This window comes from Colletes latitarsis, chromosome 4 (genome assembly GCF_051014445.1).
Source record: "Colletes latitarsis isolate SP2378_abdomen chromosome 4, iyColLati1, whole genome shotgun sequence".
In the NCBI taxonomy this organism is placed as follows: Eukaryota; Metazoa; Arthropoda; class Insecta; order Hymenoptera; family Colletidae; genus Colletes; species Colletes latitarsis.
Window position 1 is genome coordinate 33970059 of NC_135137.1, and position 27002 is coordinate 33997060.

The window sequence follows — 27002 nt, forward strand, 5'->3', positions numbered from 1 at the left end:
CGATACGTCCGGTTCGATTTGCGGAATAAATCAGGAAAAAAATGATTGCGTGATTCGCGGCGCCCCATTATACGCACACGCGTCATATTTGTTTTACTCGACGTTCGTCGAAGGAACGAGCAATCGCGAATAATCGGTGCGCTCGGATCAAGATCGAAGCGACTCGAGCATTTTTGCGATACTCGCTGGAGGAACGACGAGGACTCGCCAACCAAAGTTATTCCAAAGCGAATAACCGACCAAATATTTACCCCGGGACTCCGGCAACGGACCGTTTCGTTCGTCGGTCGTACGCGTTAAATCTTTTTCGCGGCGCGGAACTACCGCGATCTTCATCTCGCGTCATTTTATCAGTGTCCGAGGGCAGTGTGCGTTTCGCGCATAACTCTCTAACGCGGAGGGCTACTTTTCAACTTTTTACGCGTCACCGTGCCCGCTTACCGAGTCGCATGCGTTTCGCAACGTCGCGTTTCACGTCCTCGGGGTACCGCGGCTCCACGCACACCGATTTAATATACGCGAACGTGTGCGAGAGAGCCTCGAATGATGTATAGGGGGCTACGTGAGACCAAATGGACCCGGTCCAGAATTTTCGTTTTTCGCAATCCCTCGGCGATCCTCTCGTCGGCGACCACCTTGATGGAAGATACGTATCTCCTCTGGAATCGTTGCTTCACATTCCGTTTTCGGACGGAACTGCGACCGGGGATCTCTTCGAGTCACGCGGATGTAAATCGACTCTTTTCAACATTTTTCGCTCGCGCTCGATGGCGTTGATACTCTTCCGGTCGGCTACCCTCGAACGATACGTTCCAAAAATTTTAAAAGCAATTTTTGCAAGGTGGTTGGGAAATTGATCGATTGTAAGTATTCGTTGAACCGAATAAAAAATGCAGACTCAAAGGTAAAAGGTTTCTCGCGAAAGGTTGAAATAATAAACTGATCATATTCCATTTGAAAATAAAATTTGAAATCTAGGTTCCGTTCGCGTACGTGTTTGCATATTTTGTTCGCGTGCGAAAAATATTCGACGCGGTCTGCTGCCGACAGCCGGTAATAAAATATACAGTTTGAAGACGGGCGGGGGGATGATTTTCACCTCAACGCTGCGAGCACGCTCGTACATCGCAGTTTCGAGCGGCTCTCGAAATAATAGTAGATACGAAACACACGGGGCCAACGGTTACGACGTGCGAGGGATCTCTTCTCGCGTATATATACGTGCACGAGGCGCAGATTTATCGCGAGTGCAGCGCGGAGAACGAAATGGCAAAGAGAAGAAAGGGCGCCCGAACGGGGGAAAGGGGCTTCGAGGAGGAACGGGGGAGGCTAGAAGGGGCCCTTTTGTAATATGTTGATATTTAATGATCCCGGGCGAAATAGTTTACGATCGACGTATTTATTAAACGGCGCTGTTTAAGCCGCTAACGTTTGGCATCGAACTAACAAGCGGCACTATCGCGAGTACACTCGCGGAGGAAAAGCAGGCGAACCACACTTTTAAAACGATTATTTATACGTGGCCATCATTAATTGCCTGTTGAAGGCTCGCATAATAAATCTGGAGCACGTTACGCGATAGGCAGACTTTGTTTTCTAAGCTACAGCGAACTGAAGGATCACATTGTACGATACAATATTTACTGATGAGACAAAGTATTGAGCACCCTTGTGGGAACTCGTAGTATAGTCCCTGAAAGCTTGCCATTCAGTAAATGTATATTCTATATACTTCTCCTAACTTCAGAAAGAAAAATAAAGAAACACGAAAATAAGCATCAAATAAAGTAGCGATTAACAACAATAATAGAGATCGATTTCAATGCATGGAGGTATCCGGAATTCCTCTGTCGAAATCGATCAAACGCGACCAAGAACGTTTAATTCCTGGTGGCTTATAAATATTCATATTTCAGCGCGAATAGCGAACGCAATCTTTATAAGCCGTCGTGCCAGGAATTCCTCCTCGCGGAATTTTCGGGTCGGGCCTCAGCGGCGAAAGTACCCTGACGAAAGGGGGACGGGGGACAGGCGGAGGGGTTGGAAGTCGAGATGGTCGCGAATTTATTTAGTGGAGTGTACACCTTTAACCCTTTCGTTTGCAGCTGATATACGGCCGGGCGAAATAAAGAAGTCGTAAGGCCCTGGGCCAGTCCGGACCCCGATACTGCCTCTCGCTGCTGCCCTCCCTCTCCTCCCCCTCTGGCCAACGTCCCGTTTCCACTCCCAGCGAAGCTGCTCCTTCTTTCACCTCCTCCTCACCTCGCTGGTCCGGCAGAGCTCCAGCCTTTGGCTCCATAGAGTTGCAGCTCCGAGATCAATTATTATTACCAGTCGTAAATAAATATCAATATATTTCCTATGCCCCTGCCGCGGCGATCTGCGTCGCTCTCGGTCCGCTCTCTCGTCCGCTCTCGAGCACTAAAAATCCTTTCTCGCTACGGCCGTTTGCGGTCTCTTTGTGACGCACGCCGCGGCAGACGTCCGAGCTTGTCCGGTTACAAGATGCTTGTACGCGAGCGTACGTTTCTCTTTGCTCTATCCTCCTCGTATCCCTCCGCCCCTCGTGCTGCCTCTCATTTCGTCTCCTCCCCCGTTGGCCCCCGTCGCGGGTGGAAGAGGAAGACGGTCCCTCTCCGTGGCATTATAGCAGCAGAATTCTTTCGTCGGCGGAAGAGACCCACGCACTCAGCCTGGCTGGGTCTGCTAGGAGAGTCTAGTTGATACCAATCGGCGGAATGTCGTGAGAAAAGGAACGAGGGCCCAGGGGCTCGGGGGCCCCGGTGAATGGAGACGTTGGCGACTAGTTTATTAGAATGTTAGGAGCTCTGTACAGGGTGCATCATAACATGTGAGAGCTACTGGTGGACCTTTAGGCACGGGAGGACGATGCAAACGGTTGCTTCTCAAATTAAAATAAATGGAAGCTTCAATAGGCATAGTTTAATTTTATATTTTTCACGTTTTCTATTATAGAACGATCTTTAATCAAAAGTATTTTAAGACTAATGAACATTTTTCTTAAAACATGACACTTACGACTGCCTTAAGACTGACTAATGGAAATGGTAGGTACAAATCTAGACAAGCTTGGTATTTCGCAATAATACCGTAAGGAGACATCTGTTCAAAGCAGTGGAGGCAATCTTCTTCGCGAATTTATAGAGCGTCAAATGCAATCCCGGCTATTTCTACGACGGAAACTGGATCTTGTGTAATAACAGAAAATGGACGGCCGGAACCTAACCTACATCCGAGGATGATTATGGTCACAGTCGAAAGAATTCACCGCTTTCTAAAACCGTATCGCGACATCGTGACGAATTAAAAGTGTTCCATCAGAAACGGTAAATATAACTTTTGTCGCACGTCAGTGCAGATATACTCGCATGAGTTCAAACGAGCCGAGTGACACGAAGCGTCGCGAAGGTATTCGATCGTATCGAGCCGCGTCAGTATCGATATCGACACGCAACAAGAATAAACACGCTGCTCTCGAGCGCTCTTGTGTCGCTAATTATCCTTTCCATCCTTATTAACGAAATAAAGATTAATACAGAACGTAAAAATAACCTTACAGAAACCATCCACCGTGTTTTCTCGATCTGTTACCTACCAATCTTCGTTTCTTTCGCTCTTCGAGCAACTTTCTCAAAGAGAAACGCTTCCCAGAAGTTCGTCAATATCAGAGGTTCGAATTATTATGTACGGGGAATAAGTACTATCGCATTGCGTTGGTAAAAATGTCTCGAACATTACCGGTGATTATTTTATACGAGCATCAAGAGAGACATAATGTTTTAATACACTGATTATCGCAATCATTTCATTTCGTGAGAGATTAAGTCTCACGCGTGTTTGTGACGACTACCAATCTGATTTCATAAAATGAATAATGTATACCCATACAGTTTCTAACAACTATACATGGACGTAGAGATCGGTTTGAAAATTGATCTGGTTTGTCAACTCTGATTTCTGGTCGCTGGAGAAGTAGGTCAGCGATTCGACAAATTTTTACAAATTGGTGGGATTTGAAAACTCGTGTACTTGCAATGAATTGTAAAAAGAAACGTCCCTAAAATTTTGTTACAAAGAGTTTTGAAGGCTGCTACATCGGACACACTTGCTAAAAAGTGTTTCGAGGATAAGTTTAGTCTTCCGAACGGAAAGTAAATTTTCAGAATGGAATGCCAACATCGTCGAAGCATCTAATGCATCTAAGAGGAGGATTCGAGCGTTCCCGCGGCTAAACGCTTGATGGCCATATACGACGAGGGGCAACAAATGAGAAATAAACCAACAGTTCGTCCGGTTGGCAAGAAAACGATGTCGCTGACCCGGTTGCGAGCATGTACCGGTCAAGACCACCGGAGCCACAACAAAAGCGACGGAGAAAAGCGGCTCTAGGATTCAGTTGGTTTGTGCGTGTAGCAAACGTCCGCGGAAAGAAATGGCGTCGTGGCGCGGGAGGACGCGTGTGCACTCGTATGCGCTGTTGCACGCTCGCTTGCTCTCGTACGTACAGTTGACATTTAAATACATTATCATAACAATGCACGCGGGTGCATGTTAAGTTAATATCATCATACCTTCTCGTTTCGCGAGCGGCGAGCGCGCAAAACGGTAGTCCGTACCACGTAGGAAAAAGCGAGACGGAAACGGAGAAACGAGGAGGAGAAAACTGTTCGTGGTGCACCTCGGAAGGGGAGCTCTTAACTTGAAAACGGACCTCTTCGTTCGCCTAGCAGCCGTGGCTCGTTTCATCTTTTTCTGCATACGGTACGCTTTGGCCGCGAATGTGTCTCGGATTTTTTCGTTTTCGCGCACGCACTGGCCTCGCATCTGCGACGCCTCGGGGACAGTGAGGATAATATATCTCGTGCCCCGGCCGACAATTTGTTGCCATCGAACGAAGTAATCGAACACGATCGCGCTGCCAAGCCGCGTCGCACGAACCTTCGCCGACCAGCCTACTCGCGGATCGGGGTGGTTTCGCTGCTCGCGTTCGAAGCTGATCGGTATTTTTCTAAAAGTCATTTTGCAAATGATCATTAATGGCTGGAACGGAAATAATATTAGCTTTGGGGCAAGCTTTCTTATCATACGGGGGGGCCAATATTTGCTACGATTATAAATTTTCTTCATTTTATAAAATATAAAACTAGCAGTAATTTATATTGAGTACTGAGATCTGATTTCTAAAATGATAGATGATAGGGAGTAAAAGATTCTCCAGGCATATTATATTAGTATGTTTAGTAAGGGGTGAGTGACCTTACTTGCTACACGAGTAAGACGGACTTTGTACAAATATAGACTTTGAAATATGAAACAAGAACAGCGATGCACAATGTTTTGGAAGACAAATGTCAGGGTGTGAGTTAGACAAATACTGTAATTACGACAGGAAGGAAACTCTAATATTCAAATATCTTCCAACCTAATAATTTCTGTTACACTAGCAAAATCTTACTAAATAAATAATGAAATATAGCAAAATAAGGTACCAAAACCTCCAAATTCCAATCTCCCCGTTCATCCGCGACTCATCACCTTGATCCTCCAAGCGGATATATTATGCAGTCGTAACTATCGCGAAAACCAGATACTTCGCGTTTAATAAACCCCAGAATAAATTTCTCCTGCTTCCCGGTATAAATTAGCCCGGACAACCGATCGCGATTTCATACCCTCAGCTTCCAATGGCGTTCCGCAAAGGGGTGGCTGACCTTCGATGAATTCAACACCGATACGAGCTTCGCCGAGCAAACGTCCGCGCGTTCTTTCGTTTATAGCGTTGGCCTTTACCTCGGCACCTTTCTCAAAGAAATTCATACAACGTACCCGTAAAAATATTACCCGCATACTCCTACGCCGTGATCTTGACCGACTCCGGCGCAGCGAGACGCGATTATCCCGCATACAGGAAACTGGTTCGTCGGTTCGACTCGTCGTGCTCGAATTGAGATGCCCCGATAATACGCCGCGGAGTCGTAAAACCAAGAACGCGGGTACGTTTCGTAATGCGACGGGACTCTGCGTTCAGCTGACTTGCGCGCGAAATGGGGGCGCATTAATGGGAACGAACCCCCTTCGTCGGTTATTACGTCGCGCCGCGATTACGCGGCTTAATTGGAGCATTCGTCGCGCGGAGTCACGGCGATCGGGACATTTTACGGCTTTAATAAGAAATTCCAACGCCTTCTCTCGATCCATGCGATACAAAATCGTCTTCTGTTACGTGAACTGCCAAGAAGAGGGTGGCGTACTTCGCACCCACCAAATAATAAACTGGAATCGTTTTGCACGACTTATCAAAATAAAAAGATTTTCAAAATAATTATCAGATTGCGAAATCTGACCATTTCGATGGGGACAATATAGTCTATGAAATTAAATGTAAGGATTTCAAATCCTTTCCTCTGTTTAATAGGGAAGCATCCATTAATAATTTAGAGCATAATAGAGCAATCCAGAATTGAAACTACTATATATTGTGTATCAACTTATTATGTGAAAGACACCGAATGGAAACGAGAAGAGCAGCGTCCATGTTCCTCGAGCTCGACACGAATTTCCGGAGCCGCGCGGACGCCAATAAACGCGTAAATTGTACCGCTCGTCGACCAAACGTGATTGGTTTCCTCCGTAACGCGTAAACAGTAATTTCGAAGTCAGCGTGCGTCGGTAACCGTTCGTCTCATTGTCGAACGAATGCTCGAGGATTAGCTCTTTGATCGCCACGCAGGTAGCCGATACGTCTACGGTATTCTCGTTAGATTCGCCGACGCGCGTGCACGGTGTTCATAGGGATGCGAGGAGGAACGCACGTTGGCGCCATCGGGACATCGTCCCCGCCCTCCCTTTTCGCCTCTAGCGCGCTAAAGCATGCTGATTACTCGGAATAGATCCGCCAGCCAAGCTGTTGGCAAAATTGACACGATGTTCCGAGAGTTTATTGTTGGGCGGGGTGAACAAGTCGTTAGGGAGAACGTTTCACGAAAGCGCCTCCGAGCTTGCGACGACCTTTTACGAACTTGATCGCCTCGTGCCTGCGCCTAAATGCACTCAAGAGTGTTTCTTTCATTCAATTTTTTTCTATCACCAAAATTGGTCTCTCTAACCCAAACGATGTGTTTTTTTTAAATTTTTCAATCGAGTCCTTTCATTCGCCCTGTGAGATAGCGTTCCTCCGCCACCGTTGCGTTCCCACAGAAATTCTAATTCGTTTCGCGAACCACGGCGTTGCAATTACCAGGCAACACCAATCCCGTGACACGCTATATTGAAATACAATCTGTTAGATTCGATCTATCGTGCGTGCAAGAGATAGACGCTGGACGCGTTGCGCAAGACGGAACGGCACGGTGCCAAAGTTCGCGGCTAGGAATCATCATTATCTCTCATCTAACGGCGGCACGTAATAAGGAATCCGCGGTTCCAATATCTATTACCGCGGCCGTAAATTTCGTGGAACACGACCGAGCGGGGAATCGTATTTCCAGCCGATCGCGCCTTCGTCTTCTCCCTCGGGGCTAAAGTCTTTTCTATTTCTTTTTTTTCCTTCGTTTTCTCTAAGAGATGTAATTTATACTTAATAACGGCCCTGTCGGTATTTCACTCGGTCGAATCGCGCTTTTCGCCGCAATCCGAGTCTCGTGGAAATCGATTACCGGGCGCGATTACAAATGTACCGTGATACCTTTTTATCTCGTTATTGGAAAACTGTCCACCGCTTTGTTTTATAGCGTGCGAACGCGAAACGGGTGCCGTAAACCGGGCGACGGAACGATTCCGTGCCATTGTTACGCGAATAACCGTCGCGCTTTATCGGATACCGCTTTTAATTAGTACTTAGACGCGGTTGGAGACGCATCGGGCCGTGCTATTGAGTTATGGTCGAGGTTCGTTGATTCGAAGATCTACGACGCGTGATTTCAGCAGTTGTCGCCAAATGGATGACGTTCCGGGTCGACGAGAAATACGGACGGTGTTCGGGGAAGAATTATATCTCGGAGGGGGCGGAACTTTCTTTGAAACAGTCGTTGGCAAGCGAAACTATTTCCGTCGACTTGCAAACTTATTGACAAATTCTCGCCTCTGTAATATAATAACTACAACAATATAATTTCTTCTTTGGTACGTTCTGTATCGTTAACAAATTACTATGCAATTTAACCTATGTACAATATACACCCATCGTTCAATAAAAAAAATCGGATAACATAGTTGGCGCGTCTTCTACGTATCATCCACGTGGACTCTATATCCGTGCGCAGTATCAATAGAACACAGAGAAAACAAGCAAAGAAAAAAAAAAGAGAAACGAGAAAAGAAACGCCCCGGGTAGCGTCGCCCATTACCAAAGACTCCAATGTTTCTAAACACCGAAACCGCGAACGTTCTCCGGCCTTCGGACGCGTTAAAATTTAAATTAAACGCAGAAAGCATCGCGTACAGCCCCCGGAGGCGCGGTTCGTTGCTCCAAATAGTAGCGTGTCTGCGTCGCTTTTGAAATCCCGCTATTCCCCACGTACAAGTCTCGAGCGTGTCTCCGACGACCGAGGATCTGACCGAGAGGCGGTCCGCGCGCCAGTGCGAAAATACGCGCGGCGGATCCGCGTGGACTCTAATTTCGTCGGGCGCCGTAGACACCACGCGGTCCACGGATCTATTTCCTGCCCGGATCGTCGAGCCGTTACCTAGGAGCACGCGGATTTCTTGGCTCGCCGCGGCGTCGACGACCACCACGACCGCACCGTAGGCAGACCCGACCGTTGGCAGAAAGAGATCGACGGCAATAGACTAGCAAATCCAATGTGTCTGGCTTTCCCGACGACTCTTCGTTCCCTGTTCCTACGACTCGGTGCAGTGGCGTGTTACCCCAATGCCAAAAAAGTCTAGTCTAGTCTAGAGAACCAAAGTTACTGTAAGCGATTATTTGTGGATCGGGAATATTATCTCTGGGGAAGGTAGACTCTGTTTCTGAGAAGTAATGTTCCACGTCTATGACGATTTTATCTCTGCACTGGAGTGAAGTAGTAAAGAGGGCCCAAGTGGAATCTTTCTTACATCGATGAGGGACTATACAGTCTGGCAGACACGTTACCTTGCGACTTGGGTAACGAAGAGAAAGACAAAGGAAAGACGAAGACTAATTACTCAGAGTCGAAAACCTTCCGGGAGTAGTGCGTCAGGGGAACTTGTTCCTGATCCTTGGGAAGGCGTCCTTAAATATTAAGATCGAGAATAAGTCTGTTGCATAAATTAAAAAGTACGATATGTGAAGAATTTCCTTTGCAAATATTACACGTTAGAAAATATTTGTCAAAAATTCTGTTTGGTGGGATTGCGCGCCACTGGTTCGAACGGAGACAGACGGAACCCGGATAAGCTGTATTGCGTTTAACTGAGCGAGCGAGAGGGGTGTAGAGTGAAGGCAGGAGGAAAGAAAGCGGCCAAAGACTAAAGCTAATTGCCCGGCAGAGTCGCTTGACAATGCACCCGCGTGCCACCACCGCCGCTGCCGCCATCGCTGACTCGTTTTAATTTTCTAAACGCGGATAAAGAGCGTCGCTGTCCCGGGGGGAGGGGGAAAGCAAGGATTGGCGAGAGGGGAAACGGTACCGCGTGGTAGACGGCCACGTGGAATGCAAAATAGAGCCGCAAATCCGCGGGGGCATCAAAGGCGAACGAGAACGAGCCGTCTCGGCATTTCTCGGCCGACCGACCGCCAGATACGCCACCAGTGTCTTTCGACGTCCTAGACGGAAAATCGAAGACCCGTCGCAGTCTAATTAATTGCGTAACGCCCTGGGAATCGAGCTACCGACACTCCCGGCGAATTCGAAGGGGTGTCGGTGGGCGTCGCGCCCGAATACCAATGTTTTTGCGCGTCGGGACGAATAGCCGTAACCGAGACGCGATACTCTGGTTCGATTAGCTCGTACGACAGCCGAGCACTGTGTTAAAGCTGCACTTTCCGAAGACTGTCGTACGGAGACGTTACTTACATTGACGCGCCTTGTTACGAGTCGTTTACCTTCGTACGATTACAATTCGGAACAAATAAGCACACATTGTCTTTAATTTCTCAATGTTAGAACTCTGTAAATGTTTGGATCTGTGCTTAGGGTCTATTTTAACGCTGTAGGGATATAAACACCTAGATTAATAGTGTCGTTTAGTTAGAAATTTATATGTAGCAGAATGTGAGAATTCTAGTAGGATCTGACCATTTGAAACATTGGAAAAGCAATTAATAAAAGTTACAGAGTGATATATAACTTACTGAAAGATGTGAGAAGCTATGGGTATATATAACTTACTGAAAGACCTAGAAACTATGGGACAAAGAAGAGTAATGGAACGGTTGCAGCATTGTCTGATCGTGAGAAACGAGTCATTTTACGTGCTCCTTCAAATTCTTGCAGCACGGCAAGAATGAGCTGGAACACTGTATTAAGACGCAATGTCGCAATTTACCACAGAGTAAAATTTACAATTTATGCACTCTGTTGCTTGGAATACTTGGCTGCTCATTAGAGACAGGTAATCGGAATAATTATATTTTAAATAACGTATCAAATACACCTGCACATTTTCTAAGCGTGTAGAAGTTTACAAAAGTATTTGTTCCTGTATTTTTACGATGTAATATTTACATAATTGTAAATTAAACACTGAAAAATTAAATACTGCGTGCAGCAATGAATTTTTATAATACGATGAATACGTATGATTGAAAGTGGCTGATGTGTCCGTCCATTACATGATATTTCTACTGATATTGATATTTGCAATCATTGCTATGGTATTATTTGTTTCATTCAATTTTAACTAGCGAAGAATAATAATATAAATAGAAAACAGATAATGTTACAGTTAAAATTTACAGAACATCGATGGAAGTAGATATGGTAAGTTATGGACAGACGCATCAGCCAATCCATACTTAATCGAGCGCGTACCTCATAAATTTTCAAAGCCAATTTCCTCGAAAATAAAGTCTCTAACTTTACTATTGATTTTTTAGCAGCACTATCGTTCCTTTGACGATTTAACAAGTCTCATATGTAAATATAAAATAGAATTCTGACTCGTAATAAAGATATATTCTTTCACTATGATGTAATAGCAGTTTCCGTGTGGACGTTTCAACCCTTGACACATATCTGTTCTGATTTAACACTAGCCCTCGAGGAACGCATACTTTTCCCACTTGCCTCGCATCAGAACACCCTTCGAGTCTGAAACTCTATTTCTTCGACCTTCGATTCCGGCCAACCTTACAATAATAAACTCACATCCACCGCGTCAGTGGTCTAGCAGTGTTAATTGAACGAGACTCATAACGAGTGTTGCCACGCGGTCCGAAAATACATCGCTCGTTCCTGGCATTTGCTCAAGTTTAGACATCTGAACGCGGCAGTGTCACGATCCACGAGAAAGCGCAACAACCTCCCATCCTTGGGGGAGCAATACTACACAAACATTAAAAATAAATCAATTTCCTTGTTGGTTCTAAACGTATATATCTCAGGATTACTTTCCAAAAATGTTATGATCAAGATAAATACTGAAGGTGCTAATCTTTCAGTGAAAATTTTAAATAAGGTTTCTTTCACTGTTATTCTTGACTATCAATTAAATATCGCGTTCTTATCTTTCGTGCAACAATTACAACGCGACTAATGACTTCTTTATTATCGTGAGCTAAAACAGTTCAAGTTGCCAGACGCCACTACTTATCATACGACCGTTAACGATGTCAAATGGAGCCATTATGAAGTTCATATACGAAACGTTAGCCTTTCGTACGGGATCGTCGCGACAAAAAGATTTAAGTGGACGCGCATATTGTTACCCATCGAGCAATTAACGGGACACTTCGACCATCGACGTATCGCCGAAATACTCGATGCGTCGGCCCGCTCGTTTTGCCAATTAAAATCGTCGTGGAACGTCGTTAAGGGTTTATGGATAGCTCGGGTAGAAAAACTGTCCCTCGAACGTTTCTACTCGCGGCTGCGTGAACGAGGCCATCGAGCAAACTTCTAATTAGAGGGGCAACGATGTCCGTGCCAAAGTCTCCGTGAATGTTCGCCGGACGCCTACCAGTTAGTCACGCCTCTCGATCATCGGACGAATTTATCAAGCCGCGCCCGCGAAGTCCAGAGGGGTTGCAGAAGAAACAAAAATAAAAAAGAAACAACGACCGTGGTATAGTTCGCGTTGCACGAACGCGTCGAGTAACGCCGGCGCCACGCTTTGTACGCGAACAAGAATACCAACGGTTCTCGCTGAGTTATAACCTTTTAATATTCGAAAAATCACCACGGATAATTTAAAATCCCGCTCGCGCGCGAGTATTATGATTTTTCACAAACCTTAATTATCCCCGCGTCGGGTTAATAAATGTGAAATACAGCTCGGGGATTCGCTTCTGCGTCTCTTTGTGGTTAGTTGTTAAGGACGGCAACATATGCTCGGCGAAACCCCCGTTATCAACCTTATATTACCCTTCTAATTATATTCCGACGCGTTCAACCGCGGTTCCGACAACACTTTTGTTAGACGCCCACGCTGGAATCTCTAATGAATATTGATCGCGTCGCGCGTAGCTTTCCACGCGAAAACTTTCGACGGTACGCTTCCTCGGTGCGCTTCTCGTTGTCCCTTCAGCGATTCGAGTGGATTTATTCAAGTTCGTGACGAAACAAAGGGACGAACCAACGACTCGGCATCATTTATTAACGTCCGAGCGGAGCAAAGCACCGAAGACAAGCGGGAACAGATGCCGCGTTTGAGTGCTTGCGGAGCACGGCTCGCGGTCCAGGATGCGGCAAGACAATTTCTTTAAGAGCCTTCACAGACTAGGGGGAGTGGTTCCTTAACGCCTTCGGCCACTCATCGTCGGTCCTTAAGCAGCCCACGAGTACCGATGGTCGACCTTTCGACCCGCCGGTGTCTAACTCGAGGATACTTGTTCCGTAATTTGATTTACTTGGCGCAACTAGCGCGTGGATTCGCACGTTCGCTGGCAAACAATTTTCTTTATGAAGAAAGTATCTCTGGGTAGCCGCGTTTGCAAGTTAATCTATTCGTTTATTAAAAAAAATGCTGTCTTATAAATACTACTTAATTAAACGGCGCGTCGTTGGGAGAGTTTTGCAATTTTATACCATCTGCATTAACTCTGCAATATTCTCGTCAGCATTGCAATGCATACAAATAAATAAAATGAATGATACAGATACTTGTTCACGTTTTATAGGAATTGCAAATAAAAAACTTCTCGTAACTCGTTATATTAATTTTGTAAATTCTCTGTAAAGCTCAAGATGACTTTATCTGGTTTTGCAAATATCTAGCTTCGTAGCTAGTCAAAGATAGTTGCGTTTTCAGTTGAAGGGTTACGTAAGAAGTGTTTCTCGCTCCCAGTGAAGAGTCAGTATCGCTACGACAAAATTGCAGGGTTTCAAAATGCTCGGTGAAACAGTAAATCATTATTATCAGGCACAAGGGAGACTCGAGCGACTGACGGTAAGGAGAGGACACGCTCAAAGCACAGTTTCTTAATGGAGGTATGACCTCGTAACAGCTAAGAGGATGAATAGAAACGTGATTGCAATTAATGCATGTACGAGCCGATTATTGTGTCAGATGCATCGGCCGAGGTTAATGCATCCTAATATCGTCTCTTAGGCGGAGACCGTGTGCAACCCCATGCTGCAATGGAACGCGTCACAACGTAAATCATTAACGCCAAGAATGCCCTCAAAACTATTAGCGTGAAACGACAACATACGTAATAAAATACAAATGTTATCATTATTTCATTTATGATTTCATTGTTGGCGAAAGACCCTCGACAACAGTTGTTTCAAACGAATCTAGCAACCTCTTCTATCATTAAACGTCTGTCGTTCAGCACTATTTCCTGCACAAATGCAATTGCTTTCTGAGAGGTTCATCTTCTACCGATTCTCTCTCCATATGAAATAATTTCTCCAGTGTTTCACATTATATTATTAAATCAAATGATATAACGAAATTGCCTGAAAATGGCAAGAGATAGCGAAAACGAACGGTCATTTCGTAATAAAATTCAGTTAAAAAACGAGAAGGCTTCACATCCAAACCAATAATACTTCAAGAGCGTAGGAATGTAATACAATGTTAGTCGGTGCTCGACCTATTAAATCAGGCCGAGCACCATTGGACCTACATGTTTCGCGATCGACGAATGCATTTAAACCCAGGGAAACTAATTTCCGAAGAATTAATTGTTCGACGTCGATCGTAGGAGCGATTTCGAACGAAAGCAATTTTCTTTCGGTAAGCGTCCGAGGTGAGTGAATTATGGGAGCCGAGCACAGCGATCCTCGAGGAAGGAAAAGATGTTAAAGGCAGCGAACCAAGACGACGCGGGTCACAGAAGAATTCATTTGCGATGCTTAAATTGCATTTTAAAGTCCTAGGCTTCTTGGTCGTCGCGCCGTGGCCACCGCCACGGAATCATGGCGTCTCTTTCTTGTTGGATCGTCGCCAATACGCCAATAAAATGGCCGCTTTTTGCGACTCGACAATGTCTTCCTCCTCTGTGGCTCGCGCGAGGCGATCTCAATCTCGGAAGTCCCCTTTTATCGCGCCACTGTCTGGAACGCGATATCCACTCGATGTGGCTCGTTTCAACCCTTAAATAGGCGAGCATAGCTCTGGCAGACCCCCATTGAAATAATATATGTACTTCTAACTATTCCGATGAAGCATTGTGCACAACGAAAGCCTCCATTACTGGATCCAACAGAGACGCTCTTATTTATCGTTCAGCCGCGATAGGTGCAAGGAAAGCATAAAGTCTACGATTTTATCCCGCAAGTTTACTTTCGGCACTGTTCAGTTGTAATTTACGCGAACCGATCCGGGCGCCGTGAAACGGCCGCGAAAGCGAAATTTATGGAAAAGCACTGCGCGAGAGAAAAAGAGAACGCCGGTGGAAGAAGAGGAAAAGAAAGACTATCCTTTTAATACGAAATTTTTATAGTCACCGCGTATCGTCGAACGGTTAAGGATCGACGATGGCCCCCGGTCGACGTTGTTCCAAGTTACGGCGCTAAATTAATTACGGTCTCCGTCGTCGCAGCTGAAATACGGGGCGCACGCTCGCGGAATACAATTTCGGTAGAAGTCGCGTATATCAAACGGCATTCGGCGCGGCTTTATCGGCGATATTTTATCGAATATTATTTACAGGTACGTGTACAGAACGAAACTTCGGGGAATTTAATCTAGGACACCGTTCGGAATGTCCGCGGGGGAATGGCGTCGGCATACCGGATATAAATTAGACGAACTCCGCAGCCAGGTTGACTCCGCCCTTTCCGCATCCGAGTGCCAAGTTAGTTGAATTTTCCGCGATTCTTCAACCCGGGAATTTCAACTTGGTCCCTTGACGTTATTTCCCGTCTGTCCGGGATTTACTATGCCTGACCAACAACGCTATATCGCTTAATAGACCCACGGAATAAAGTTCTGACTACCTCGAAATTCCAAATTACCGTCTTCGACGTTCCTCGATCTCCCACGATTTTCAAGAACTGTTTTTATTTTATTATTACATCGTTATATACGTTCCATGATTTTAAGAAATTACATTAATCAAATGTGAAACGCAATCTAAAAAACAAAAAACTCGAACAGTTTGATTCGTACCCTCGAGGAAGTTACCTGCAATACGAGCCGGCGCGTTTTCAAGATCGGTGGCCTTCGAATTCTCGAAATCCCAAGCGAAAGAGGAAGTTAGCCGATCCCGAAGGATGGAACCACTTTCGCGCGTAGAGCAACACCGTAGGAGCCACCGACCCTGACATCGATTATCGGCCAACGAGGTCCGGGTGAGCATTGCAGCACGAACACAATCCTAGTTGCGGCGCTATTAGGCACGCGCAGTTAGCATTGCATGTAATGACACACCTCTTGCAATTGAGGATGCCGTTCGTCCCGTCTAGTTGCCCAAAGGTCGATCGTGCCTGCAGGAACGATCTCCCAGCGATTGTGCCGGTACATCGAAACCGCTATAAATGGATACTTAAACGTGCGAAATTTCACGTTACGTGGCGCGCGCGCCCCGCGTGACGGACTGTACGGCGCTTCTTCCTCGTTGGTTAATTGAATTTCGGTCTGGCACGTCTCGTTTCTTCGCGTTCGATCGTTCGCATCGACGCGCAGCAACGAAAAGGACGGTCCCGCGTAAACAGTTTCATAGTAACTTTCTAAATATGATACGCTCGTTAACGAGTACCAACGATGACTGACATTTTAACAACGGCTAACATTACGAAGCTATGCGACTCGATCCTCTCAGGAGCCTTTCACGGGTCGCCATAGAACGTGCACGTCGGTCTCCATTTGCATCGATCCGTTGACGATCGAACCGGGTCGAAACAAGGCGAAACGAATATCTTAATAAACAATGCGCGCATCACGGGAGACACCGTTGCGTCGATGCCATTGTCAATCCCACGAAACGCTGTTCCCCGCAATTATTTTTGCCATGGCGTCGTCGAGCTTTCACGGCCTGGTGGCGCTTACCTCCAAAGTGTGTCGGGAATCACCGACGACGGCGTCTCTGGCCTTTATCAAACCGTGATCCACCGAGAAAGACGACGGAACTCGAGACAAGACAATAGAATCATCGTTAAGTCCTGCTTTCTCCATTATTCCCATCAAACGAACAGACTGTTGCGTATTATACCCAGCTACCGTTCGGAATTACCAGACTTTCGTCGTTCTAATAGTTTCCCGGGGAATGTTCTTATTCCAAAATCTCAAGATGTTGATTTCCATAACAACGGATTGATGTTTCAGATTTTACTCTCGAAGATGCATAGCGTTGACGTATTTTGAGAATAATTTGAAGCTGGATATCTTGACGATGCTCCGCTTTCTTACGGTTTATGGCTGGGTCGAGTGGTTGAATAGATTGTTGGTGCTACGCATTTTCGCCAAAAGGCGACTTGCAGTCGCGAAGTTATTTAGGAAAAGCATGAGAATAGGTAACAATCATTTCGTTAAATAATGGAGTTTAAAGGATTCAACGTTTAGAAAGAAAAGAAGTGACAGGTGATTTACATCCCTGGAAACAAATGTTTTCTCACAAATTCCACGCGCGTTTACTAGGGATAACTCGGTATTCGCAGGTCAGAAAAATGTCCCTTAAAATATTTGTCTAACGATCTTTGAAATAATTGTAAAGTACAAATTGGCCCTTCGGGTCAAAATAATTCACCAAGCCTGTCCTGCAGTATGCTCTAACTGACGATAAAAATTCTTCTTAACCGTGGCGCCACGGTTGGTAGCCTCCGAGTCTGGTCCTAATACTGCTCGGTTCGCTCGTTCTGCGAGATTTAAAGGAACATTGCGACGAATTTGCCGCGCAAAGGTTCGCGAAGGTGGATTTCGTTCCGAAACGAGCGTCACCTGAAACCCTAAAAGTCGGGGGCGCATTCCAACGGCGCTCGGATAGTCCTATCCAGGCCGTGGATATTCCTGAGTTGACGCCATTAGCCCTCTTCTTAAACACCGCTCGCATTCGTCGCGCGGCGCGCGCTCGTCCGAAACTCGCGGGTAAAAAGCCCTGTACGGGGCCGGACGATCGAAGGAAAGGAACACGAAGGAAGACGAAATCGTGAACACGCGCAAACAACTTCGTGTGATCGCATACTGTCCCCGAGGGAGGCTGGAAGGGGGTTGGAGTCGCCTGTTCGCCGCGACAAGTCGAAGAAACCGACTGCATTACTTAATGGCGTGCACGAGTAGCCGTTTACCTCGGGATTCGTCGCAAAAACCACCGAACTCGACTTCGCCTCTTCCATTCCTGCCGTCTGTGCTTTCCGTAACGTTTCGTCCGCCGCGTGAGCCAATGATAATTACATCAACGCCCCGTAAACACTTCTGTCAGCCACCTGATACGCGTTATGAGCCACTCCACGACCAAGTTGTACGTTTCAAGATATTTACCCAGTGGAAGAGATTATTGAAATTTTTTTCAGGTGAAATCGAATGATATTATTTACAAACAAAATTTTTTTAAACGTGAATGCAATCGATAAAATACTATAAACAAAGGTTTTCTCAAGTCTGCACAAGTTTGACGAAAGACCGACGATCTATGTTCTTGTCCACATACTTTTATTTCAACAAAAATGTACAGCTCGACGCGCTTCGAAGGCAGTAAAACTACAGCAAACATTTCCACGGTAAACATCGGGAAACGTAAACAAGCGAATACTTCTGAAACGTATCCGCCTCTATAATCAAGCCCTCGTCCAATGCATGCAGGATCGATTCCAGGCACGACGGCAGCAAATAAGCCGCGCGTCGCGGCGACGCTTCCACGTGGAAACTTCGAAATATCTTGCATCGCCACTTGGCGATGGTTTTGCAGTCCATGAAACGCGCGCACCTGCTCCGTGCGATGAATCCGAAGCGGACATATATCGAGTATTTTCAAGCGACGCGGCAATAAATGCCAGTAAATTACGCGATTACATTCCAGGGACGAGCAAGTTTATAACCTAACGAAGAAACACTGACCACGAGGAGCGTTCTGATCTCGAAAAAAAGGTCTCGCGAAGCGATCAGCGTCAGATATCGACGAACCGAACCGTTTACGTTTGTAACATTGATACAATCAACGCTTAAAACACTTATTAGGAACCCCAGGTGCTCGTGAAACGGTCGATCGAATCTGAGCGTGAAAATAATTGTCTAGACATGGACGCGATAAGACGCGGTCGACTGTTGAATACCTCTATCGCGAAGAAAATTGCTGGCGAAACGGTGTTTTCTATAACGTGAACGAGTAATGACTGAGATTACGTCCGACGATCGTCAACCGATAACTTCGACCTTTTCTAAATCCCTTCTTGCTTCGTTCCTATTGCGTCGCGACGGCTATCGAGACGAGTTTCGCGCGGACGAATGTATCTGCGGGCCTGGAAAATGATCCGAATCGACCAGGTACACGGCGCGATAAGTTCCCGAGCGAACGATCGACGTTTTATCTTAACGGCTCGTCCAGTTCGACTCCTGCGCGACAGGTTCTTAAAAATTAGATGGCTTTACGATCGCGGCGATATTCAATAATAATAACAACAACGGGTGTTATTATCGTTACGTCTATTTTATGAATTTCGCGGGGACGTGTTTACGAACGTCATTAACTCTCGCGAAACGTATTCACAGTCGTTTAAACCAGTCTTTCTCAACCTTTTGTTGCTTCCACAAGGTTTATTCGTCGAAGGAATGTTCATTTTAATGACGAATTTGACTTTTTAGGAGACATAAAATTAACAGTAGGAGTACGAATTCTTTTTGGGTAAAAAGCGAATGGTCGAAGCTGAGACTTTAAAGTCGGATGTACAAAACAAAGCCTACAAGTAGTGTTACATCCTCAAGGATCTGGTCTGGAATGGGTGCCAAATGTGCATACAAAGCAGAGCTCAAGTATCCTCGAGTTGTGCTAAACGTACAAAACAGACACCTTAAGTAGTATTTAATGCTCTAAGCAGACATTTCAAGTAGTGTCAAATGTACGAAGCAGAGATCTTAAATGGTATCGCTTCTTTAAAAACTAGATCTCAAATTCCTCACACCTGAAAACCTAAGTTCCATTTTACTATTATATTTTGGTAAAATTTGACGTGTTGTGGAGCCATATAGCCCCGTTGAGAATCTCTGATTTAAAAGGACAAGTTTCATTCAGGACCCGTCGACTATTTTACGCGAGTCTCATTTACTGCGATGTCGTTCGATCCATTCCTGTTCTACTTTCGAATCGTGCCAGACGTACGCGCGCCCACGTTTTACATACCAAGGAAACCTCTTCAATAATTTTGCGTATTCGAGGGATCTCTTTGATGGGAAGTGGGTCTTGAAACACCGAACTTCTTCTTGTATGCAGGAGGATTTCAGTAGACTTCATTTCGACCGCTCCATTTTACATTTTACGCTGTTTCAACGAATAGGAGATCGTGCAACGGATTCTAGAATTCAGGAAGGAAGTACCCGGGGTTATGTGAGATTCTTCTTGCAGCGGTGAAATGTAAATGAATGTTGGTTAGAAGAACCGAAGGGCTCTGGGTCCGGGCCAGGCAAATTGGTCCTACTGTTATTCAAAAATACCAGCTCCTGACGTTTGGCAGTAAAGTTTTACAGAGTTGTAAAGGACAAAGAAAGGGTTGAGATTAATGGAAAAAGCACTGTTCGGGAGAAATGAGCTTTATCCTAGATTTCATAATAAAATTCACCTGAACTGACAATGTATAAGTGAATTCGATGTGGTATATACACTGACTTTATATAGATTAAATTTTCAGAACATTGAAGCGTGAATTAGAAACTATTCTATAATAGAATGTACTGCAGTGTTTGCTTCAAGACACTGCTTCTAATTTATTGGCTACACGATAAAATCTAGATACGAGGATTTATTGGCGTATCCAATTTACTTGGAGGAAACTGAGGACTGTGTTAAAAGTGAATTATAATATTGAACGAACGTAAAGGTGACTAATAGGTGTCAGCTTGAACAGCTTATGATACTTACAGCAATATCTTGTGTACAATGTACACGTTACCAAAAAGAAAATGTTTGAAATATCAATTGCACAAAGACTGCACAAATAGGTCTTTCTAAATAGAACAAATTCGAATGGATGTTCGAGTCCTACCAATTGGTGAGCTTCTTGGCCGTAAGAAATTCGAGTCGCGACGGTTTCTAAATCGTTAATCAAGAATTAGAGTCCGAACGGTCGGGTAGGAGGTCCGAAAACGTAACGAACGCGATTTCCCCGATAAATTTCAACGTTCGAGGACCTAATTGAAACAACGATTCTACGGTGCGACGATATATCACTGCGCGTGCACCGCCAGTCCCGTGGAATACCTTATTCGCAGTTCCGCGCAATTAACTTGTACTCCTCGTGCGCTTTCCACCGAACCGTTACGAGACTTACTGCTCGAATCGCGCCGTACTTATGGAAACAAACGGCCGCATACGTTAGAACTCAGGTAGATGAACACCTCCGCGGCTTCCTGCGGTCGACACCGACTCGACAGAGACCGAGAAAGAGGAAAAGAGGATAGAGATAGGAGAGGCGCTGCCGTGTAAGGCGCCCGTATCTCGATAGTATGCAGATGCGAGGTGCGAGCAGTTAGTTTTCGCGAGTTGACAACCGCTCGATTTAATAGTGTCCACCTCTTTCTCTCTTTCTCTCTCTGTTCCCGGTGCAGAATGCACACGCTGCGTGCACACACGTGGCCTGGTCTTAAACAGCGCGCGGACTCGCGCATCGAATAGATCCGCTATCTGGGGGAAACGAATCGACTGGACGATGCATCATTTGCCGCGGCGAGCGTTAAACTTGCGGCTCAATTATCGGCTGCTCGTACGCGTGTGCGTGCATGGCCACGGGGCCTGTGTAAGGCCCACGTGTGGGCGCCGCCGGCCGACCAAGGAAGCATTCCGCTTACGGAAACGATCGCCGCTCGAAGCTTCTCACGCGCTTCTCTCCTCGACTAATAGCGTGCGAAACGATCGTCGAGCGATGCTTCTCGTTTGCTAGCGAGCGCGCTTCGTAATGGATCCTTCATTGTCTGTGACTTCCATTATTGTCGACGCCTATTGTCACTACGTGGACGGGTTACCTTCTTCGAGAACGAAGACACTTTGCTTCTTAACCTTATCGATGCTCGGGAGCAAACAATGCATGTATTTGTAGCTCATCAAGGATTTATACGGATTCGCTGATTGAAGTTACTTCTATTTTTTCTAACGATACGTAAAAGATTGAAATAAACCCATGTGAAACATCCACGACGATATGCAAGGAAACGAGCATGGTCGCGAGGTTTTGCTGAATACTATTTTGAACGATAATTTCGTCGTAGATCATTTTCACGATACAGCGCGAATAAAACTATAATTATAGACGTTTCAGAAATGGAAGTACTTGTTAACAGCCTGGCACCGTTAGTCATGGTTGTTAAAAGAATTTTCGCTTCGACACATTTACAACTGTGCCACTCGTTTAGGTGAAATCTATGATTTAGTGTAACAGCTATTATTAGTTGCAGAGCAAAAATTACGAAAATCGCAATAATCTCGTTGCTAATGTGTAATACATTACGGTAACGCCGGTCTCTGCATGGGATCGTTGCAGTTAGGGAAAGTTACACTACTAAACGCGAGGTTCGCCCCGCGAGATACCGCGAAAAAGAGAGCAATGCAACGTCGCCTAACCCGTTCGCGCGTTGTCGCATTAGATGCTGAATCTGTAGCCCAATTATCAAACAGCCGCGTGCTCACGAATGCATTATTTGCATATTATGCTGCCCGATCACCAGCTGCGTTCGAGGAAAACCTCTTAGCAGGAGGTCAAGTTATGGTTTCGACGACATATGTTTCATTAACCCTACACAAATAAACTACAGTCCGTTTGATATTTATGTCGTTTAGCGTTCGTGTTGTATGTCAATTTCTTCCGGGTCTTGTCATTGCGTTAACTGAGATGTAGAGAACGATGCAAAGAAACAATAATAAACTAACATTTTTCGATCTCGATTAAAAATCGATCAGAAATCGAACCGCTTGTCGATCTCATTTTTAGCTCTATCGTAATTCGTATCGTATCGTATGGGCGCCCGCGGTATTTCATCGACAATTTATGATCTTCCTTGTTTGCCTGACGATCTCGATGTCCCCGTGGCTCAATCTGTCAAAGTAGAACCTATGTTTTAGCGTAATTACCTCGTTTCCCCCGGACGACTAAGATAATAACCTCGTTCTCGTACCATTAATAAACTTCAGGTACGTCATCCTCTGTAAGTGACTCTGGTGAAAGGTGAAATACAGGGTGGTGCACTTGCTTTGACACGTATCCGGCGAAAATGAATCGGCCGACCGACACACCATTTGTCGCGTTGGGTACCGAGCTTGTGACTCAATTATACGACAGACGTATGCACGTGCATGGCTGCACGTTCCTGGTAATGGTGTGCCAGAACACGAAGAAGGAGTTGTTGCCCCGAAGTTTACAAGAATCATGAGAAATGATATCCACTTCTTGAAGTTTCGTTCGCTTCGTTAGTCGGCGAAACGTATTCAATTATTCTTCGTCGCCCCTGGGTTAACATTAAAAACGATGCGTTGATAGATATAGTCAACGCGCAACGTCGATGCTTCGAGCACGACTGATCGATAAACAGGAAACGAAGGGAGTTTAATTTATGCGCGAAACGCGACTTCTTTAATGCGCTCAACGTGTACCGAGTCGCTAAACAGACCGTATAAATTGCTTTGGATCCTTATTGCGAGGAACGAAAACAACTTTGACTGCTTTACCGTTTTCCAATTGCGCCGCAGAATTGCATCAAACGCTTATTTATTAGGGTAATTTCTTGTCGCTGTGGAATTTACGTTATCGAGGCACTTTACTACGGTCGAGATCGGGTTACTCGTCTGAGCGTTTACCGTGTCTAATATGTAGCAGAAACAAATCGACCTACCTATACATCATCTGTTTCTGGACGTTCAACTTGTGACTCAATTATACCTTGAACCCGTGTGCACGCCAACAAAGTTATATTAACCGTCCATGCCCGAAGGGAAAAGTACCTTACAACCACCGCACCGTGAATTATAATAGGAAACGAGAGAAATTTTTATTTTGCAGATGGTTCTGTTTATTTTTAGATAATTTAATATTCGTTAAAATTGTAAAACATTAGTTTTACGTATTTCGAACCGAGTAATATAGGCTTAAACACTTACTACTTAAACATTTCCAAACTATGCTCGACATGTCTGATCGTCGCAGACATATTCTACTTCGGTTCTTCGAAAAAGAATAGACCACACGATGTCAGTGGCAATTACATCCCGATTACAAAATCGTTCACAATAGGCAGACCCCAACCTACTTGTTCTACTTGGACTGACTTGTTTATGCCCCTGCATTCCAACATGTTTACAGAACCACGGGGCGTAGCAAATTTTTCCCGTTATCATCGCCTCGAATCGCCGAGGCATAAAGCAGCGCTCTGTTCGAGTATTACCGTTCAAAAGCATTAAAAGAAACCGAAAAAGAAAAAACAAAAATGAAATACCGTCGCAAGGGACAATGATTTAACGCGAAACACCTTCTGAAAATCAACGGCGCGAAAATATATGTGCGCGTGCACACTTGCGCGAGCGTGCGTGTATTCCTGGCGGGCAAATCGCATTTAACGGGTCCGATAGCCAGCGAAAACGAATCGGTCAACCGATACATCATTTGCAGCGTAGCCCGTTCGACTCTTACAAATTTGACAACATTAAAATTCTACGCGTTCAAAACAACCGTGTAAAAAGTTTGAGTTCTCTAATTTTTTTAATATTGTGAGTAGTCGTTTTAGAGGGAATTATTATAGTAACCTAGTATTTGTATGATACAACCCACTTCTTTGTGTTATAGAATTTAACGAAGGTCTCTCAGAAATAGAATCTTTATATAACTCTGATCTAGAGTCTCATAGAACTTAGGTAAAGAAGCATAATAATGCTCCTTGCTTCTCTATCCACTTAATCGTATAATAATTCTCTTAGCGTACAAACCTCTCGCAGAGTGTATCCGTTCACGCGTGAAAGGCGAAAAGAATAAAAGAAATGAAACGCCGCCGCAACGGACAATGATTTAGCGCGGAACACCTTCTGAAATTTAGCGGCGCGAAAATATATGCGCGCGCGCACACGGTTGCATGCGCATCGTGCGTGTGTTCCTGGCGGGCAAGACGCATTTGCCGGATCCGATATCCGGTGGAAACGAATCGTACGGCCGATACATCATTTGTCCTGTTGCCCGCTAAACGTGTGACTCAATTATCGAACGGATCGGTGTGCGTGCCCATCCGTGATCGTTGTGTCCGCGTGTGCGCCCTCGAAGAGGAACAGGACGAGCGAAGGCGGCGATAAAAGAAAGTAAGAGGCGTCTTCGACCGCTAACCAGTCGGTTAGTTAGCGCCTCAGATTCGCCGACGATATTCCCGCGGCGCCCCGTCGTGCCCGAACGGTTATGGCACCTCCACCACCGAACGACCGTAATTACCCTAACGCGTTAAGTCCGTTCGTGTTAATCGCCTTTTCGGCCCGATCGAAGGTGTCCAGTACCTCTCCCACCCTCCACCCATAATCTGCCTCTCGTGATTCTTCCCTCGTGGTTTACGAATTCGAGCGGAGAAGGTGCCAACCTTCGCGCCGAAACGATACAACTGGGGCGGTCTCGCTTAATTTTATACCAAAAGCACGCTCTTCGATTATTCCAATATTAAACGATGACCCTACAGTGTCTCTTGCTTATATGGGGCCCAAAAGACGTCAGATAACTGGTTCTAACGTCGAATTCACGAGTGGAATTCTGCCTGCGGACCGATGCGACTGGAATTGAATGCGGATTCCAATTATGGGTTGGAATTAATTTCATACCGAGGATATCTACGAATTTTACTAATTTACAATTTGCAGAAGAGTCTAGCGAATCTACTCTTATTCGAGTCTTTAAACTCAAAGGGTATTCGAACTTTGAACCTTCGAGACTCGTACGAACCAGGAAGCCAAGTTGCCACCCCCTTGAAAAGGGAGACCTGTAATTAGGGTGAAAACATCCACTCGATCGGTGGACGTCGATCATCCTATCGCGATGGTTTACTCGTCCTTCCTAATTCTGCTAGATCTTTCCCCCGGAGATCGTAATTTCGGTACACCAAGAGGATTCTAGAGGCATGCATAAGAAGCTCTGTTGCGTGATAGCCTCTGTAGCGCTATGGGAACTCGAATAGTTCATGTACATCGAAGGGGCAGTTACTGACTTCGTGAGTCAAGAACGGATGGGTTCTCGATAATCATCGTGCGGATCGTTGCTCGGAAAATCCTTTGACCCGCAGCAGCCGAGAGATGTTCTAGCACCTCCGGCTAGAATATGTTATTACGCGCCGTTCGGTTAAATTATTTTAATGCAACTCGCAACGCGCCTTTGATATTGTGAGCCGAGCTGCGGAGAAAATCCGCTCCGTACGCTAGTGGAACGGCTCGCTTCTGCCAATTTAAAATAATTTCCCCCCTGGGACAGATTTCGCACTATCATGCGTATACAGTACTCGATAGAGACGTTACTCGTCTGTTTTAATCAAACAGAGACATACCTTTACCTATTCAAAATACTACAAAATCTTTAGTAATGAACATTGTCTCTTATTAAAAGCAATTTTAAAACCAAGTAAAATGTATGATATTAAATAAAAGAAAGAATGAACGTAGCCTCTGGCTCGACAATATATCAAATGGAGAGGACGGTCGATTCTTGGAATAATAACAAAAAACGTTGGCCGATATCATTAATGGCTCCACGCAGAAAACAGCCGTATAAATAACCTAATGCTCCATCACGCTCGAATTCGTGCATAATAAGCGTCGGTTCGCCGTGTCAAAGGATCCCCGCGCAACAAATTGCCGCGTCGCCCCGTTTCGGGAACGCAATTTTTCAGCATAACGAATGGCGCATCGTCGCGAACTTGAAACCGAAAACAGCGCCGATTTGTCGCGCGTATGCAAATCGGGGTATCCTAGAGGTAATTTAAGAATTGCGTTCGTCGCCTCTGGACACGTGTAAAAGCGTGTCGCGGCCCGAAAAGTTCGCCCACGGGGCCTACGAGAGCAAGGTCGCTCGTTTGCATACGCGCTCGCGCGCACTCTCGCGTATTTACATACATATGGATACGTCGAAATCGCGTTAAGAGCCGGCACGGACGCGTGTAAATGTTAATGACGACGGTAGCCTTGGCCGGTCTTCCACATTCCCCGATCCTGTACCGTTTTGCTGTATCCGTTGGTTAACAGGCGGGCAAGAAGCAAGGATCGCCAAGTAATGGAGAGAGGAGAGAGGGCCCAGTCAACCGCA